This window comes from Miscanthus floridulus, chromosome 10, assembly GCF_019320115.1.
Source record: "Miscanthus floridulus cultivar M001 chromosome 10, ASM1932011v1, whole genome shotgun sequence".
Lineage (NCBI taxonomy): Eukaryota > Viridiplantae > Streptophyta > Magnoliopsida > Poales > Poaceae > Miscanthus > Miscanthus floridulus.
In genome coordinates this window covers 85,822,427-85,840,003 of record NC_089589.1, presented here as the reverse complement: position 1 = coordinate 85,840,003, position 17,577 = coordinate 85,822,427, and the positions used below count along the sequence as shown (strand labels likewise).

Sequence of the window (17,577 nt, the reverse complement as noted above, 5' to 3'; positions counted from 1 at the left end):
GCCTGATCTCAACGGTTAAGTTGCGACCGAACGCAGCACAGTGTATGACCGGACATAGGACCCCAGCGTCCGGTCACTTCTAGTAAGGTTCCACTCGCGACCAGACGCGTTAGTTTGAGTGCGACCGAACGCAGAACCCCAGCGTCCGGTCACTTCCAATAAGGTTCCAGAGACGCTCAACTACAAACGAACGCGTCTGGTCGGTCATGATTAGACATAGCATCAGCGTCCGGTCCTTCTCCTCTTCTCTGCATTGCCATGTCAGCGGGACCGGACGCACCCACCCAGCGTTCGGTCATGAAGTGACCCAGCATCTGATCGAAGACCGACGCCTGCACCTTCACTGCTGCCACTGACTAGACGTAGGACCCCAGCGTCTGGTCACTGTGTGACCAGCGTCCAATGCACTCTATGAAACCCTACCTTTTCTAAACAGGGCGCCAGTGGCATCGTCGGACTATCCACACTCTACGGGCGGACACTCCATCGGTGAAGTTTTAAACCCTTTTCTTTACCGAGTTGATCCACATCAACTCCAACTTCTCCTTTATAAATGTGCCAACACCACCAAGTGTACACCACCATGTGTATGTATGTTAGCATTTTCACAATCATTTTCCAAAGGATTAGCCACTCAACTTGCCACGCCACTCGATCCTAGTGACGATGCAAAGTTAGATCACTCAAGTGGCACTAGATGACCGATATGCAAACAAGTTTGCCCCTCTTGATAGTACGGCCATCTATCATAAACCCAGTCATCAACTTCTCTACACTCCTATGACCAGTGAAATAAAATGCCCTAGGTCATACCTTTGCCTTGGGCATTTCATTTCGTTTCCTCAAATGTCGATGCAACACATGCACCAACACGATCAACAATGATATGATCCACTTCATATCATCACATGATCATATTGGTTCATCAATCTTGACTTCACTTGCTTTTCACCGTTGCCTTCATCTATCAGTGCCAAGTCTTGCTCAAGCTTCACCGCCACGCGGTCCATCGCTCCAAAGCCTCCGACTTGCCCTTCACTCTTGCAACCGGTCCATCAAGCCAAGTCTTGTCTTGATCTTCCCCACCTTGATCACATGACTCAATGTCATGTCTCATGTGCAATGAGCTCCTTCAGCATCACATGTGTGAGCTTTATAATTTTTCTGAGCCATTTCCACCTATATGGCATATGTTGCTCACACACATGTACCTATGGACTAATCTCCTGTGTATCTCACATAAACACAATTAGTCCACCTAGGGTTGTCACTCAATTACCAAAACCACACAAGGTCCTTTCACCATGCTATACTTGCCTTAAACTTAGATCCTTCTTCTAGTCCAAACCTTCAATGGAACTCCTTCTTGATCAACACGCAAAGCTCACCGACTGGACATGATCATAAAGCACCACACACGCATCTAGAAGCAATCATACATGAAGCAAAAAATAGATCTAAATTAGAACAGTACACCAATCATAGAAAAATAAATAAAAGAGTTTGAAACACGATTCTACACATCGCTACGAATCGGAGCTACGGTTGAATAGATACAACTACCGAAAGATTTGCTTTATACGTGGAAAAGAAAAACTATAGGCCTCATTTATTTTAACTATATAAAAGCTTATATAAATTGAATTAAGTCAAATTTAGATTCGAATTATAAAACTAAAGTAAAATAAATCATATTTTATTTATAAAATCTAGTTGCATAATTATTATTCAAATTAGAGTTTAAACCATGAAATTTCAGAAATAGTGTCATGATAGACATTGTTACTAACGTGTAGATCACGTTGCAATGAATCTAGCACAACTTGAATGGGTCAATTCGGAGTTAAAATGCAGAAGATATGAATTAAACAAGATTTCCTTTATTAAAATAATAGATTAAATCTAACCTCAGATTTTAAAAGTTGAAAACATATCTAATAGTAGTATGAACATGTAGATTATGAAATTATGAACCTAACACAAGTTGAACGGATCAAATCAGAGTTAAAACGGAGAAGTTATGGCTAAAATAAAATTAGTGGCAAATCTGTAAATAAGTGAAAACGTATTTTTGAAGTCAACCGAACAAAATACGCTTTTAAAAGAAGAAAGCATAAACTGTGAAATTGGCAATGGACTGCGGGTTCTATTATTGAAAAGTGCAGGGACTCTTTAGCAAAATGGCCACGCGAAGGGGTATCTTTGCTTTTGGGCCGTCGGATTAGATTTATACAACCGAGATGGAAGCGGGCGGTGAGAGAAAGAACCTGGCTACCAGAATAGGGCCGACGGTGAGGTATCCGTGGTGGCGCCATGGATGGGCTCACCGGCGCTGTCGATTAGGAGGCTACGATGCATGGTTTGATGAACCGAGACATGGGGAGACAGGGGAGAAGATGGGGATCTCACCGAAAAGCTTTTCACGGGTGGAGAAGGCGTGGCAACGATGGCCGATGCGAGATGGTGCACGGCAGCGCTTAGGGCTACAGCGATGGCTTGGCGAACTCTATGCGAGGCAAAAAGCTTGCTGCAAGGAGGGATAGAGAGGAGGCGTGGCTCGGCCGACTATTTATGAGACGTGGGGCTGTATTGGGAGGCATGGCACAAGGCTCATAGCAGAGGTGGGCACTGACGGCGGTGATGCGGTCGTACTCGAGATGGACACGGCGCGGAGAGGATGAAGACGCCCTGATGGGCGGGCCAGGCATGTCAGTGGGGTGGAGAAGAGGAGAACGGCATGGCGTGGCACAGACCTGGGCTGGCTGCACTACTGGGTCGTGCGGAGCAAGCGTGGGAGATGGGCCAACGTGGGGAAAGCAAAGCCACGTGGGACAAATGCACTTTTTAAATTCTTTTATTTCCTAATTTTCTTTTCTTTTACTTCAAAGGCAACTCCAAAAGCATCTTGGAATATTTTCAATTTGAATCAAATCCACACCATTCAAAGAAACAAATGCACCGGCATGTATGCACAAGCATGTTGCTACCTTATGATGAATTTTAATTTAATGAAAATTTTTATTTTCCTATGTTTTCATGAGCACATAAATTCCAAATTAAATCATTCTAGCTCTATTTCCAAAAATTCAAATTTTAGGGTGTTACAATTCTACCCCCCCTTAAGATAAATCTTGTCTCTGAGATTCAGAGAACATCGACTAGGAGATAGAGATACTCTGGCTTTCGATTCTTCTTTACTTCCTCGTGTTGTTCCATCCTCTTGATAAGGATGCCACTTTACCTTGCATACCCGTCAATCTTACTCCAAGTATCTTGCTAAACTGATAACAAGGTTCTAATAGATACTCCAAACGATACTCAGGTAACTTGAATCACTAAGCCACCTTTCCTTTTTAGTCTGTAATATCAATTCTCTTTCTTAAAATATTCACCTTCTAACGAAGCCTGACGAATCTCTTGGTCAGAAGGAAATTCTACTACCAGCCTTCAAAATATTAATGATTCCGGTCAAGTTGCTCAAACTTGGAATACAATTCTTAGTCCTTGGTGTCACCCGAACCTTCTTAGCACAACTCTTCGTTGCTAAGGGCATCGGCTATGACTTTTACTTCTCCAGGTGATAGCACTTTTCCAAGTCATAAGCAATTTCATTCCAATGAAGATATCACAAGCTCAAGACCAACTTAGTGAAGATATTCTGTAGATTCTTGTGATCCTCCTAGATGTCACTTTTACTTCCAAAAAGACAGTACTTCCATGCTTCACAATGGATAACTCTAGATAACATGCTAGGTAGTTTAACTCATGCTTCCTTAGTTGACTTAATGAACAAGGTACTACATTTTTCTTCTTGCATAAGGGCACATCCCACACCTTGACAAGGTGCGTCATTGTAGATATGAAGCTCTCATCCGGATCTGGCAAAGCTAATACATAGGTTTTACTTCAACCTTTTCTTGGACTCCTTCAACACTTAGCTGAGGTCTCTTGACCCAAACTAACTTGAAAACTTCTCTGGTAGCTCTACCAAAATCTTGATGATCTTGGATAAACCTTCATTGAACCTTTAACCACACCTCATTGAAACTCTAAGTTTCTCTCACATCTTTGGGTACCACCACGCTTCTGCTGCGCAACTAGAACGTATGATTCCTCTTCTTATAAATTCTTCCACCTGGCTACCCCCTTAAGAAAAGTCAAACTAGGGGACACAAAAAGGTAGCTTGCATCTTCCTTCTAGATGAGCTAACTAATATCAAGATGTTCTGTCATCCCAATGATACTATTGTGTAGGGGCAACACAAGAAATTCTGAAATTCCTCGCGAGCAAAAAAAACAACAGCGTAGTAAAACAACTGTAACTCTCATTCTGTTAATTCAATGATATTGTAGCTTATACTGTTGGAAAGCTTATAAAATTGTACACAACTTCCTTATATAACACTTTTCCAAATTCCTCAGTTTTCTTGGTCGAAAACAGTGCAGTGCACAAGAGAAAATGTTCTAGGTTCCAAACAGCACAAATGCATTGCCTTGTGATTTTCGTATCTCCATAACCAAAATAGATATCACACTAATTCTTATGCTCAGAGAAAGATATTGAAGTCTACTATTGTCTAGAATTTTCTCATGATTTTTTGTAGTCCAAAAACAAAGATATAAGCCAAAGAGTGTAGACTGCTCTGAAAAGACAGGATAGAGAAAACAGAAGAATACCATAACCCAACTATTTATTGCACTGATCCTTATACCTTAGGCCTATAAACTAAATGAAATTGTGGGAACACCCAACAAGATCATTGCAATCATTACAAAGATTCAAAACAATCATAAGCATAATGATAATTCAACAAGCAATAAAAATGCACAACTCAATCATTGACTCAACTTGCGATACTATCGTTTTTATTACATAAAGGGCACAAACTCCTATTCCTTATCTTAAGGATCTTGGGTAGTCTAGCATGACTTCTTCATTCATCACTCTCATCGAATGCTTCTTTCGGGTTGGGTATCACTGACACTTGTTGGTGGTAGTCCGGTAGTGATCTGACTCTGGCTACTTCCATGGTATAACTATTGATTCTTCTATGGACAAGATTTAATATAATGTCCTTCCTGTTGGCAATGATAACACTTTTTCTTAGTTGGATCCTTCGTGATGTCATACTCCATACAATTTTTGCTTAGAGTATTGTTAGCTTGCTGACTCTGAAGGTTCATCTTTGTTAGACTTGACCACTTTTTAGCTCGCTTGATCTTTCGGGGTTGAAACTCCTTATAGGTGATCGTCCACCCATCTATGCATACCTCTAGTGGAAAGAGTGGAGTAATCTTAGCTTGAGAAACTTCTGACTCTTTAGAGTATGAGTTTATCTAACCAGGGATTGAAGCTGAATGTGGCAACATAGTAGAACTCAAATGTTGATTACTTCCCAATTCTGGCTTTGATGAGACCGCCTTCCTCTTCTTATCCACATTAGCTTCACAACTCAGGTTCACCTTGACTTCCCTCTTATTAGACTTGTTCTAAAGACAAGGAAAACCATAATGTTTACAACAATGACATTGATCCTGACTTCCAAGCGTCTTACTATGAACACCTTATTGAACTTCATCTTCTTCCAAGCTTCTGCCACTTGTCTCTTCACTAGTCCCTTTGGTATGTTGGTTTGACCTTGTGGCAAGCACCGTGGAGAACTCCCATATTGAGTCATTCCTTCTAATACTTGTTGTTGCATAGCTACAAGCTTCTCCTTGTCAAATGCAATTACGGCCAACGTAGCTTGATCCTCCTGACCTTTGATGCTAGTGGTCTCCTCATTATGACCCATCTATATAGATGAATAGAGAAGGTTCAGAATAGAGACAAGGTTTTCATAACAGAATAGAGGCCGAAGTGAGCATAAGTTTTAGCAAATATCAAGGTTAGAGAGAAAGCAAGAACTAAGCAGAGATAAAAGCATACTAAAATGTCCAATTCTATCTAGGCTTACGTCCTACAGTCAGCATTACTCTAATACCACTTTGTAGTACCCGGTTTTAAGGACAAAACCATATACACACCATATGTCAGCCCAGGAAGTCAAATCTCACATATAGCTACAAATAAGAGTAATATCAATAGACAATGCTTAAATACATAACGTATTAGTATAAAGAATATAACCTCTGAGTATAGACAGCAGAAAGACAACTCTGATCTTCAGGCAAAGACTCCAAATCCACAGGGACAACTGACTGGTTGACCACAAGCCTAACTCCTCTAGAATAGCAATCTAGTACCCATCCGAGATTTTTATCCAAATAATTGAAAAATAAAGCAAGCGTAAGTATATATCATACTCAACAAATATAATATGGGGTTCATGAGGATCAAAAGGTTGACACTGGTTTAACTGCAATTAGCTTTTAATTATCACAATTTTAGCAAAGGAGTAGCAACAAGTTTATCATAAGCCCATATAAATACATGATCAGGTAAACATGAATAATGAACAACATAAATAGTAATCATTAGTGAGCATCTTTATCATTAGTATCATTAGTATTCATCATCTATTCCATAAGGGTTCTAAGGCCACTCGTGACCATGAGCACGGCTGATATACCAGTTTTACACTCTACAGAGGTTATACACTTTCACTGCGAGTCGTGATTTACCCTTTTGCCTAAGGCGGCTAACCTCTTAACCCACTACCAAAGAAGGTCGGTAGGGTTCACTATGAAGCCTTTCAAAGGTACGTCTAACAAGTTAGGGCTATTAGATTCACTCCTCAAATGGATATAGGACCCCCCTGTCAAATGGCACAATTCCCTTATGGCTATACACATAAGATTAGAGGCTGTCCTACACCTGATTTGTCAAGCCATTCTTATGCCAATAAAGGTAACCTCTAACAAGCTAGAAAAGGTCCTCATACTGAGCTAAAGCTAGAGCCATGTAGCTCTCACAGTTATACTGTAAGTCTCGGATGATCACTTACAGATAAGTCCTTAGGGAGAGGAATCTAGAGCACCATAAAACAGCCCAATGCTCTAGCCCCCTTATTCCATGTTGCTAAAAAGCATCTTTTAGTTTTTATTGCATATTCTATTAGTCAAGTTATAAGATCATGGCTTTAGTTGAGCACTAGCATCATACTATCCAATGCAATAACCCAAAGGTATCAAGCCACAAGGTATAAAGTACTAGAAAATCCTTAATAGCAACCAAGGTAGACACATGCAATATGAATTAAGTGATTAACAGTGAATAGGCAACAAGGATGGTCCCATGCTATACTTGCCTTAAACTTAGATCCTTCTTCTAGTCTAAACCTTCAATGGAACTCTTTCTTGATTAACACGTAAAGCTCACCGACTAGACATGATCATAAAAGCATCACACAAGCATCTAGAAGCAATCATACACGAAGCAAAAAAAATAGATCTAAATTAGAACAGTACACCAATCATAGAAAAATAAGTAAAAAAGTTTGAAACATGATTCTATGCATCACTACGAACACACAGTCATGAAAAGCAAGCTAATCGAAGCTATGGTTGAATAGATACAACTACCGAAAGATTTGCTTTATACGTGGAAAAGAAAATTATAGGGTTCATTTATTTTAACTATATAAAAGCTTATATAAATTGAATTAAGTCAAATTTAAATTCGAATTATAAAACTAAAGTAAAACAAATCATATTTTATTTATAAAACCTAGTTGCATAAATATTATTCAAATTAGAGTTTAAACCATGAAATTCTAAAAATCGTGTCATAATAGATATTGTTACTAACGCGTAAATCTCGTTGCAATGAATCTAGCACAACTTGAACTGGTCAATTCAGAGCTAAAACGTAGAAGATATGAATTAAACAAGATTTTCTTTATTAAAATAATAGATTAAATCTAACATTGAATTTTAAAAGTTGAAAACATATCTAACAGTAGTATAAACATGTAGATTATGAAATTACGAACCTAACGCAAGTTGAACGGATCAAATCGGAGTTAAAACGGAGAAGTTATGGCTAAATCAAAATCAGTGGCAAATCTGTAAATAAGTGAAAACGTATTTTTGAAGTCAACCGAACAAAATACGCTTTTAAAGGAAGAAAGCATAAACTATAAAATAGGCAATGGACTGCGGGTTCTATTATTGAAAAGTGTAGGGACTCTTTAGCAAAATGGCCACGCGAAAGGGTATCTTTGCTTTTGGGCCGTCGGATTAGATTTATATGGCCGGGATGGAAGCGGGCGGTGAGAGAAAGAACCTGGCTACCAGAATAGGGCCAACGGCGAGGTATCTGGGGCAGCGCCATGGATAGGCTCACCGGCGCTGTCGATTATGAGCCTACGGTGCATGGTTTGATGAACTGGAGACACGAGGAGAGATGGGAGAAGATGGGGATCTCACCGGAAAGCTTTCCATGGGTGGAGATGGCGTGACAACGACGGCCGACGCGGGATGGTGGACGACGACGCTTAGGGCTACAGCGGCGCGAACTCTATACCAGGTGGAAAGCTTGTTGCAAGGTGGGATAGAGAGGAGGCGTGGCTCGGCCGGCTATTTATGAGACGCGGGGCTGTCTTGGGAGGCACGACACAAGGCTCGTAGCGGAGGCGAGCACTGACGGCGGTGATGCGGTCGTACTCGAGACAGACATGGCGCGGAGAGGATGAAGACGCCCTGATGGGCGGGCCAGGCACGTCAGCGGGGTGGAGAAGAGGAGAACGGCGCTGGGCCATGCGGAGCGGGCGCAGGAGATGGGCCAGCGCGGGGAAAAGCAAAGCCGCATAGGACGCGAACCACGCAGGACGGGAGGCGCGGGGCGTAGGCCTAAGCGGAAGGACGGCCTGCAGGAGGAGAATGCTGGGCCACGGGAAGAAAAAGAGAAGCGGGCCACTCAGGCCTAATAAGAGAAAGGGAGAATTTTCTTCTTTTCTTTTTCCAAATCCTTTTTCTTTTCTTAATTCAAAACAAATTCAAATATGAACCGAATTAAGTATAAATATCATTTAAATACACTTTTCAATTCAATTGAATTCAAAATGAACAATTTTGGTAGACTTTCATAAATAAATTTTACAACTTTTTAAATTCTTTTATTTCCTAATTTTCTTTTCGTTTATTTCAAAGCCAACTCCGAAAGCATCTTGGAATATTTTCAATTTGAATCAAATCCACACCATTCAAAGAAACAAATGCAACGGCATGTATGCATAAGCATGTTGCTACCTTATAATGAATTTTAATTTAATGAAAAATTTTATTTTCCTATGTTTTTATGAGCACATAAATTCCAAATTAAATCATTTTTGCTCTATTTCCAAAAATTCAAATTTTAGGGTGTTATAAGTATATTTTTTCATAATATTATAACACAGTCATATTTAAATTATCATTGTAAATTTTTTTTGGTGCAATGCATGGGGCGTGATTATGATATAATATAAAATAATATATATACATATACATATATATATAATAGAGAGATAGAGTCTGAGGGGCAAAATGGTCATTTAACTAAGTAGAATTATTTTATCGTGTATAAATGATTATGTTGAGTTCACAGATTTTTTTTGTTTATATAATTGTTGGATCTATCTGTGGTTTTATACACATTTTACAAGTTCTCACTTTCTCAGTTTTATTTAGCAACCTTTCTCAGTTTTATTTGAAAAGGACAAAATCGCGAAAAAAATAAAAAGTACAGCGTAGAGGCGTTTGTGGGCCTCGGCCCGGTCCACTGCGAGAGCGCGGCCAGGCGCAGGTGGCCCAAGGCGTCAAGGCGCTTTTGCAAAAATCGCCTTTCGTTTCTAACGAATCCCGTCCCAGCCCGACTCACCATTCATTTTGTCACGGGGTTTGCGGTAAACACCCCATACTAGTTTCTATTCGTGTTTTTCCCGGTCCCTAGCTTCATCGGAGAAGAGCACACGTGCAAAGGGTGCTGGCCGGCGGCCAAACCGGCCGGGGAACGGCACGATGACGGCAGAGAGACGGCCCCGCGGGGCGCGGGGATCTCGCGGACCCAGATATGGCATCATTTTAGTAGGAGGGTGGTTGTGTCCGCCCCGGCCGCGTGCAGCGGCGGCGACAACCATGGCCGGCCGCGGCGGCGTGGGGCGGCGACGGTGCGGTGGCCCGCCAATTTGCACGCGGAAGCAGCGCATACTCGGTGCCGATATATGGAGGCTGCGAGGCCAAGGGGCAGCGGCTATAGCCTGGCGCGGCTAGCCGTTGGGGTGGCCGCGGGCCCGCGGCGGCCGCGGCACCTGCGGCGTTCCGGCGAGGTAGCGGTTCCGCAAGGCAAATGGAGCGGTAGAGGATGGACAGGAGCTTACCATGGTTCGAGCGTGGGCGACGATGGGATCAGAGACGGCCCGAGCAGTGATGGCCACGGGAGCAGCAGGTATGGCGGCCACGGCGTTCACGAGGCTCTGGTGGAGCTCAGAGCACGCGGAAATGACGGTGAAGTTGGCAGCAGTGTGGGAGTGGATCAGGAAGGGCGGGATGGCGGGTGGCGGCGCCGCGAGCTGGGCGTCGCCGGCAATGGCGTCTGTGCGCGCACCGTTCGCGATGACCTTGGTCGGAGAAACGCTACGAGAGCGCGCAGGCAGAGGAGGGGATTCAGGTCGGCACGCTGGTGCGCTCGGCTGAAGCAGTGGTGGTGTGGTTGGCCGGGAACGGCGGTGACGGGCGCGAGATCTAGAACTCGGCCATGTCGTCCCTGGCGAGCAGGAGCAGGGGGAGTGTGGGAGGGGGTCGCAGTGGCCCGCCTTTGGAGAGCGAGGGCGCGGCAGCGGGCAGAGCGTCCGCGGCGCGTGGCACAGCCGTGGGCGTGCGTGGCAGCATTCTGCAGACGCGTGGGCGGCACGCGGCAGGCTCGGCGTTTCGTCGAGCATGTGGCGGGCGATGTCAGACGAAACTGCAGCTCGTTGCTTGTTTTGATCCGTGGTTTCGGCATATTCTACTTTCATTCGGATCCAGAGGCTGTAACGAAATATCTTCACCATAGCGTGTTCTACAAGTTTGATTAAAGGCTAAACATTATTAGAGCCATGGTTTAGGATTTAATTAGCCATAAAATTGGGTTAGTCAAGCTGATTTCTGGGTTCCAGCATTAGGTTTTGAAATTCTGTTTTGGCTCTGTTCGAATGTGAATTTCAATGTTCGAATCAAGTTCGACAGGTCCCAAACTTTGCTGAGCTCATGTAATAAGTTTAAACTACAAACATTATATTTGGTTCACGAGTTATCGTTTATAAAAAATCGGAGAACATAGCAAGACTCGATCTACTAGAAAAATTTATTAAAAACGATGGATTTCTACTTCCTCCGGCCTCCGACGATATGTTGGAGGAGGGACGGACAGAGACCAACGGTGGTGGAGGCGAGGGCGGCAGTGGCGCTGAGTCGCGAGACCCTAATAAATTAAATGTTTTGATCTATACGGGTTCTATGCAATCTTTCTGCAGTGGAAACTAAATTCATTCCAAATAATAAATTAAATGTTTCTTTCATCTACATATATTTCATACATTATTGGCGGCTGCATACGGCTTGTATGCAATCTTTTGTGCAGTGGATTCTGCATGACTGGGATGACTGCTAAGTGCATCAAGATAATGCAACGGTGCAAGGAAGCAATTTGTGGCAAAGAAGGGAGGGGGAAAGTGATTATAATAGACACGGTGATTGGATCTAAGCCAAATGATGACATGACATGCAAATCATTGACTAATTAAGCTTAAAAGATTCGTCTCACAAATTAGTAGCAAACTGTATAATTAGTTATTTTTTTACTCTATATTTAATATTCTATGCATGTGTCCAAACATTCGATGAGATAGGGAGTAAACTTTAGGGGAATGAACTAAACCAGGCCTAAATATGCATGTATATAGAAGAACCTGCTTGTATGTGTGAGTTTATATTTGTGTGTGTGTATATGTGTGCATGCTGATTATTTGTATTTGCATTTGTGCTCCGTTAATGAGCGAGAGTTGTGCTGCATTCCCAGATTTACTTATGGATTCAGGAAACATATTTGTGCACTAGTACGGAACCAATTTCCACAGATGATTAATAAGAATCGATTTCCAAATGTTAGTATTGCAATTCAATTTATCCTTGCTCAAATAACATGTATTTTTCCTCTGTTAAGTCCAAATATTCGGTATATTTCTATTTTGCTAACTTTTTCTCATTATTTACTTGTCGCCTTTTTTATATTCTTTCCTGATTTGTCGGTTTGCATGATGTCGGCTTGCAATTTGCTCATTAGATAACCCGGATACAATGATGTTTTTCTATCCTTTCTCATTATCTCTAGCTTGTTCAACTGTCTAACACTACGGAATCTGCCCTATACATCATGTAGCATCTAAGAAAGGCCATCGTCTAACACTACAAAATCTGCCCTATACATCATGTGACATCTAAGAAAGGCCATCGTCATTCTCGGTATCGTCAGCCATCGTATTCCTAAACGCATCATCATTGGTATCCGCAGGTTGTAGGTTGACACCCGTTTTCTCGTAAGTAACTGCCTCGGGGGCGAGGGGGTGGGGGGGGGGGGGCTAAGTTAGGCAAGATCCCATCATCAAAGGTTTGTTGCGGAACATTCTCACTAACATCTCCATGCCTACTCTAGATTGTGTAATCTTTTACGAACCCTCTTGTAATCAAGTGACATCGTATCTGCTCCACGTTACCAAATTGCCTGAGATTTTTGGAATTTCCGCATGGGTAGAATATAGGCTCTTGATCCCCTGGATGACGTTTAGCGTAAGCTTTGGCAGCCGTGATGAAGGTGCTAACGGCCATCAAGTAGCACATGTCCATAGATGTCAAACCGTACATCCACCCTCGATCCATCTCTGCATAGAAAAATTATTCTACTTTATGCCACATAAAAATGGGGAGAGTAATTATAGGAAAATAAAAATTGGAGCCTTCATGAACAACAATTATAGCTCAAAACAATGGGTTTTTAGGTGTCACGTGGATGTGCTCATCAAAATTGAAATTGGTAGCCCCCTCTTGAAGAACAATTATTCTACTTCATGCCACATAAAAGTGGAGAGACTAATTATAAGAAAATAAAAAATTGGAGCCTTCACGAACAACAATATTATTGTAGCTCAAAACAATAGGTTGCCAGGTGTCGCATGCATGTGCTCATCAACATTGAAATTGGTAGCCCCTCTTGAAGAACAAATATTTATTTCATGCCACATAAAAATGGAGAGACTAATTATAGAAAAATAAAATATTAGAGCATTCATGAGCAACAATTGTAGCTAAAAACAATGGGTTCCTAGATGTCACACGGATGTGTTCATCAAAATTAAAATTGATAGCCCTATACAAAAACTAAAGCATCACATACGAGCAATCATCAAAACCATTTGATAGAAATTAAAATGGGTTTATAGGCACTAACCTTTTGGAAGATGGATCACCACAATTGAATGACTTCCTCAAGATCTAATTGAAAAGTGCTCTCTAAAATAGAGAAATAAGAATCAAGCAATCTAGTCATCAACATAATTAAATTACTATAAGTTCAAAAGAGTAAATGCGTGTTACTAACCTTAAAGTAAGAAGACCATGCCCATTCTTCAAAATCCAATACCTTCCATGAGCATTTTATGGTAAAAACTGGCCACAACAACGGAGAGAGAGGTGGGGAAAGGTGCCTCCTCGGATGAGTGTGCCTAGAAAGGGAGGAAAGAAGGAGGAGAATGTAAGGTTTTGTACTATGCAGCTAGCAAAGCCGGCAGTGATAGGGTGCCGGCTCAGGGTGTGTTTGGTTGAGCTGTGGCTGTAGGCTGTGAGCTGTGGAAAAGCTGCTGTGGGCTGTGAGCTGTAGAAAAGCTGAAAACTGTTTGGTTAAATAAGTATAAAATATACCTTCTATCTTTATCTCTGTTGAAACAATTATGGAAGAGCTTTTTATTCCATCAATTTTGAAAAGCAGAAAGCCAAAAACAAAAAATATGATCTTTCAAAAATATACTATGAAAAAATAACTGCTTCTGGAAAAACCAAAAACAGCTCTTTTAATTAGGCTTTTGGCTTTGGTGGGGGCGAAAAGCGAAAGCCAAAAGGCCGTTTGGGCCCTCAAGCTACGAACTGGCATGACATATGACTGTGGGTTCAAACAGGAACCTTCTCGCCGGTTTTTAATATTAGATTAGATGATCTTCAACCGTGAATAAAATGAAGGACAACCGCGGCCTCCGCGTGGATTTGCCGTACGATGTTTTCGACACCTGGTAATTTTTACCGTCTGTCACCGGTTACTCGTCTGATTGTCTACGGGTTAAAACGGTTTGCTGTGGACCGGCTGCGCGCGCGCGGTTGCGTGAACGCGACGTGTTTAGCTGCCGCTTTTGGAGAGAGAAAGAAAATGTAGCATTTTTGTTTTTATTTGACAAAAATTATTCAATTATGGACTAATTAGGCTTAAAAGATTCGTCTCACGATTTCTTAGCTAACTGTGCAATTAATTTTTTTTCATCTATATTTAGTACTCCATACATGTACCGTAAGATTTGATGTGATAAGTACTATGCAAAAAAAAAAAAAAATTGATTTTTGGCTTCAACTAAACGGGGCCTAAGTCCTGCCCAACAGCTCTCGCCACGTATACCTCCCCATCCTCGCTCCTTCCGTCGCCTCGCCTCCTCCGCTTCCGGCCCGCGCCGCCTGCCAGCACGGACACGGTACCCATCTCCACCCGCAGCATGGCGCCATACCGCGTCCACGGCCCGCCTCTTCTCTCCCAGCGGCCGACGAAGAGGCGACAACGACCCCCGCGCAGGCCAAGGTACGGAAGCGAGTACCGCCGACCCGTCCCCTCCTCCCAGATCGATTTCCGTTCTCCACGGTATCCAGCACTGGCAGCCCCGACTTCGTTGGGCCCGCCATCAGCATCCATACTGAGAGCAGCATGTTTGCCTTGTGGTGCAGCATCCGTGCTCGAGCTCAGGATCCTCAGCAACGAAAGCGACACAGCTCGCCAACGACAGTAGCCCCGTGCCTAGACCGTCAGTCGGGACCTCTTCGCGGCCGCCAACAATCCACCTGTGCAGTGAAAGCCAGGCCTCCACCACGGTCCTACGACCCTCCTTCCACATTTTAGATTTTTCACTAGGAGCTAGAGTTTACAGATGTGGTGCTTTGGGGCTTTCGGTGCTCTCTTTCCCCCAAACTAATTGACTTCTTGTGCTACGGTTAGGTTAGGATCAGTGGCGGCATACATCCCCTTGCTTCAGAGCTATCGCAGAACTGCCATTCTTACAAAGGTCAAATTTCGTCCTAATTGGTCGTCTTTGTTTGTTTGTTTTCTTATTTTTTCTTGGTGATACTACTTTCAGTCCTATTCCACTGCTTCCAAGGATTATGATAGGTTCAGGTCCATCCAATAGTTGATTTATTACAATCAGTCAACGAATAACATATACCTCAAAAGTATTTTCACCTTCTATTTTGGTTCAGTTAACTGAACCCATTTGTGAAAATTTAACTTACAACTAAGTACCTCAGGAAGTCGGACATACCAGCAAAACCTGGTATCTCATATGAAGCACTGGTAGAACTTGAATTTGAGCATTAACATGTCAAAAGAACAGTGTATCAGCAAGACAAATCATGACATTGTGGTTGTGGTTATATGTGTGCTTTATAGACTGCTACTCATTTTTCCAGCGGACAATTTAGCTGTTTCTGTGATTTGATTTCCCTTCCATTTGTTACCAAGGGGATACTGCAATCAGTTCAGCATCTAGCAGCCTTACAAGCTGCCATATTTAGTTCCACTTTCTTTCCTGTATTCATGTGTCAGATAAGGATCCGATCTTGTGCCTGGTATTTTAGATATGTGAGGTCTGTTCTTGCTTCCAATACAACTAAACATGATTATATATTTATATCTTCTATGCAGATCAATGGAAAGATATCCTGTACAATAGCTGCTGCTCAACAAAATGGTCAAGCTTGATGTATGTCGGTGTGCGGTGTCGGTTCTACCTGTTCGCCCTGGGTTCTGCTCGAGTGCATGTTATTTCTATTGTTCAATTATGTCTTTTCTCCTTCACTGAGGCCCGTTTTCATCTGCAGCATGTACTTAGTAGATCATTGTCCTGCACGCATCGCACCTTCTAGCTTTGCAGGAAAAATGCGTTGACATGAATACATGATGAGTGTTGGTTTAACATTTGTTTCCTTTCTGTGCTCCCAGTGTTGTTTTGTACATTCATTGACTCAGTGAGTATTTATTAATTAGGTTCAAATTTTTCTGTAGTTCAATGGATAGCATCAGGGAATTGTACAGTTAGCTTGCCTTCATCGTCATTCAACCATACCGCTATTATTGCATCAAGTTGCTTAGAAAAAAATGACAAAGTTCGTGGACGCTTACAATTTTGGTTCTATCGAATAGAAGACTGATTACAGCTGCATCAATTTATATCACTGCCTAGAGTATTCTCCAAAAATACTTCTACCTGAAATAAAAATGACATGGTTTTCCTTTTCCCTGCTTATGGCTGAGATCATGTGTCATGTTGTTTCTTGCATGCTGCCTATTTTCCTGATGCGGTGCTTGCAACCTCAGACATGGATACACATATTTTCAGACAAAGTTCTCATCCATACAACGGACAAGTATAACCGATGACCCCATATGATCAGTTCACTGCCAGGCTCATCAGTCTTCTACACTGCAAACCCATTAAATGGCCTCCAAAACTGCTTCCTGTCAGGTCATGTCTGCGAGTGTGTGAATCTATAGTCAGGTCTCTCCTACTCTCGGTCTTTTTGCTGCTTTCTTTCGGCCTTTGTGTTCTGTACAATAATACTCTGTTATGATAGTATGGATTTAATCTTCCCAATAATGTTTCTGTTGAACTGAATCAAACAGTACATAACACAGATGTATTTTTGATTCACCACTTAAAAGTTCTCCCATCCTGTAATTATCCTTCTGTTTTTAAGCTCATGAATGGCATTGAAATTTAGTTGGCATCGAATTGAATCCAGAGATCCTGTATAATTGTTCCCCTTGTTCTTTTGGTTTTACTTGGGTTCTTAGCTTTACCTGGGAGTATAATTTGCTATGATTCCTTTCAGAAAGACCAGTTTCCTTACAGTGATACATCATGTGTACCAAAATGATATCAGTTAGTTCAAATTTTCATTTTCATTCTTTATGAAGCAATCTTTTGACAACATGCCTTTCCCATAGGAGCAGTTGAGCAGCGGCAGACATGGCTAACGGCCAAACTGAATTGGAAAGAAAGGAAGGGTAAAGGTCAGGAGTATCTTGCTTCAAGATGTGTACTGCCGTTTGTCAACAAATGAGAAGGGTCCAAGGTTGATGAAAAATAGACCTAGTGATATACCGTCTTTTCCCTACAGTCCCATTTCAAAGTTGACCATATTCTAATCAGATCTTCCCCTGTGGCTCATTTGCGCATGTAATCCTTACTTAAATTAATGTGTAGTTTCTGTAGAGGCCATTTAGGCCTGGTTTAGTTCCTAAAAATTTTTACCCAAAACTATCACATCGAATCTTACGGCACATACATAAAGTATTAAATATAGAAAAAA

General features: G+C 42.0%; 1 long non-coding RNA gene across 3 annotated transcripts; it reads left to right on the top strand.

Moving 5' to 3' along the window:
• The first annotated feature begins 14,612 nt into the window (after positions 1–14,612).
• Positions 14,613–17,577, top strand: LOC136485006 (uncharacterized). 3 transcript variants are annotated; one of them, XR_010766294.1, is made up of 5 exons: positions 14,613–14,794; positions 14,938–15,081; positions 15,206–15,272; positions 15,911–16,763; positions 17,219–17,576. It is a non-coding gene; the product is annotated as an uncharacterized lncRNA (long non-coding RNA). The 3 variants fall into 3 exon arrangements; XR_010766293.1 differs by having other exon boundaries at positions 14,938–15,272; positions 17,219–17,577; XR_010766295.1 differs by having other exon boundaries at positions 14,938–15,272; positions 17,213–17,577.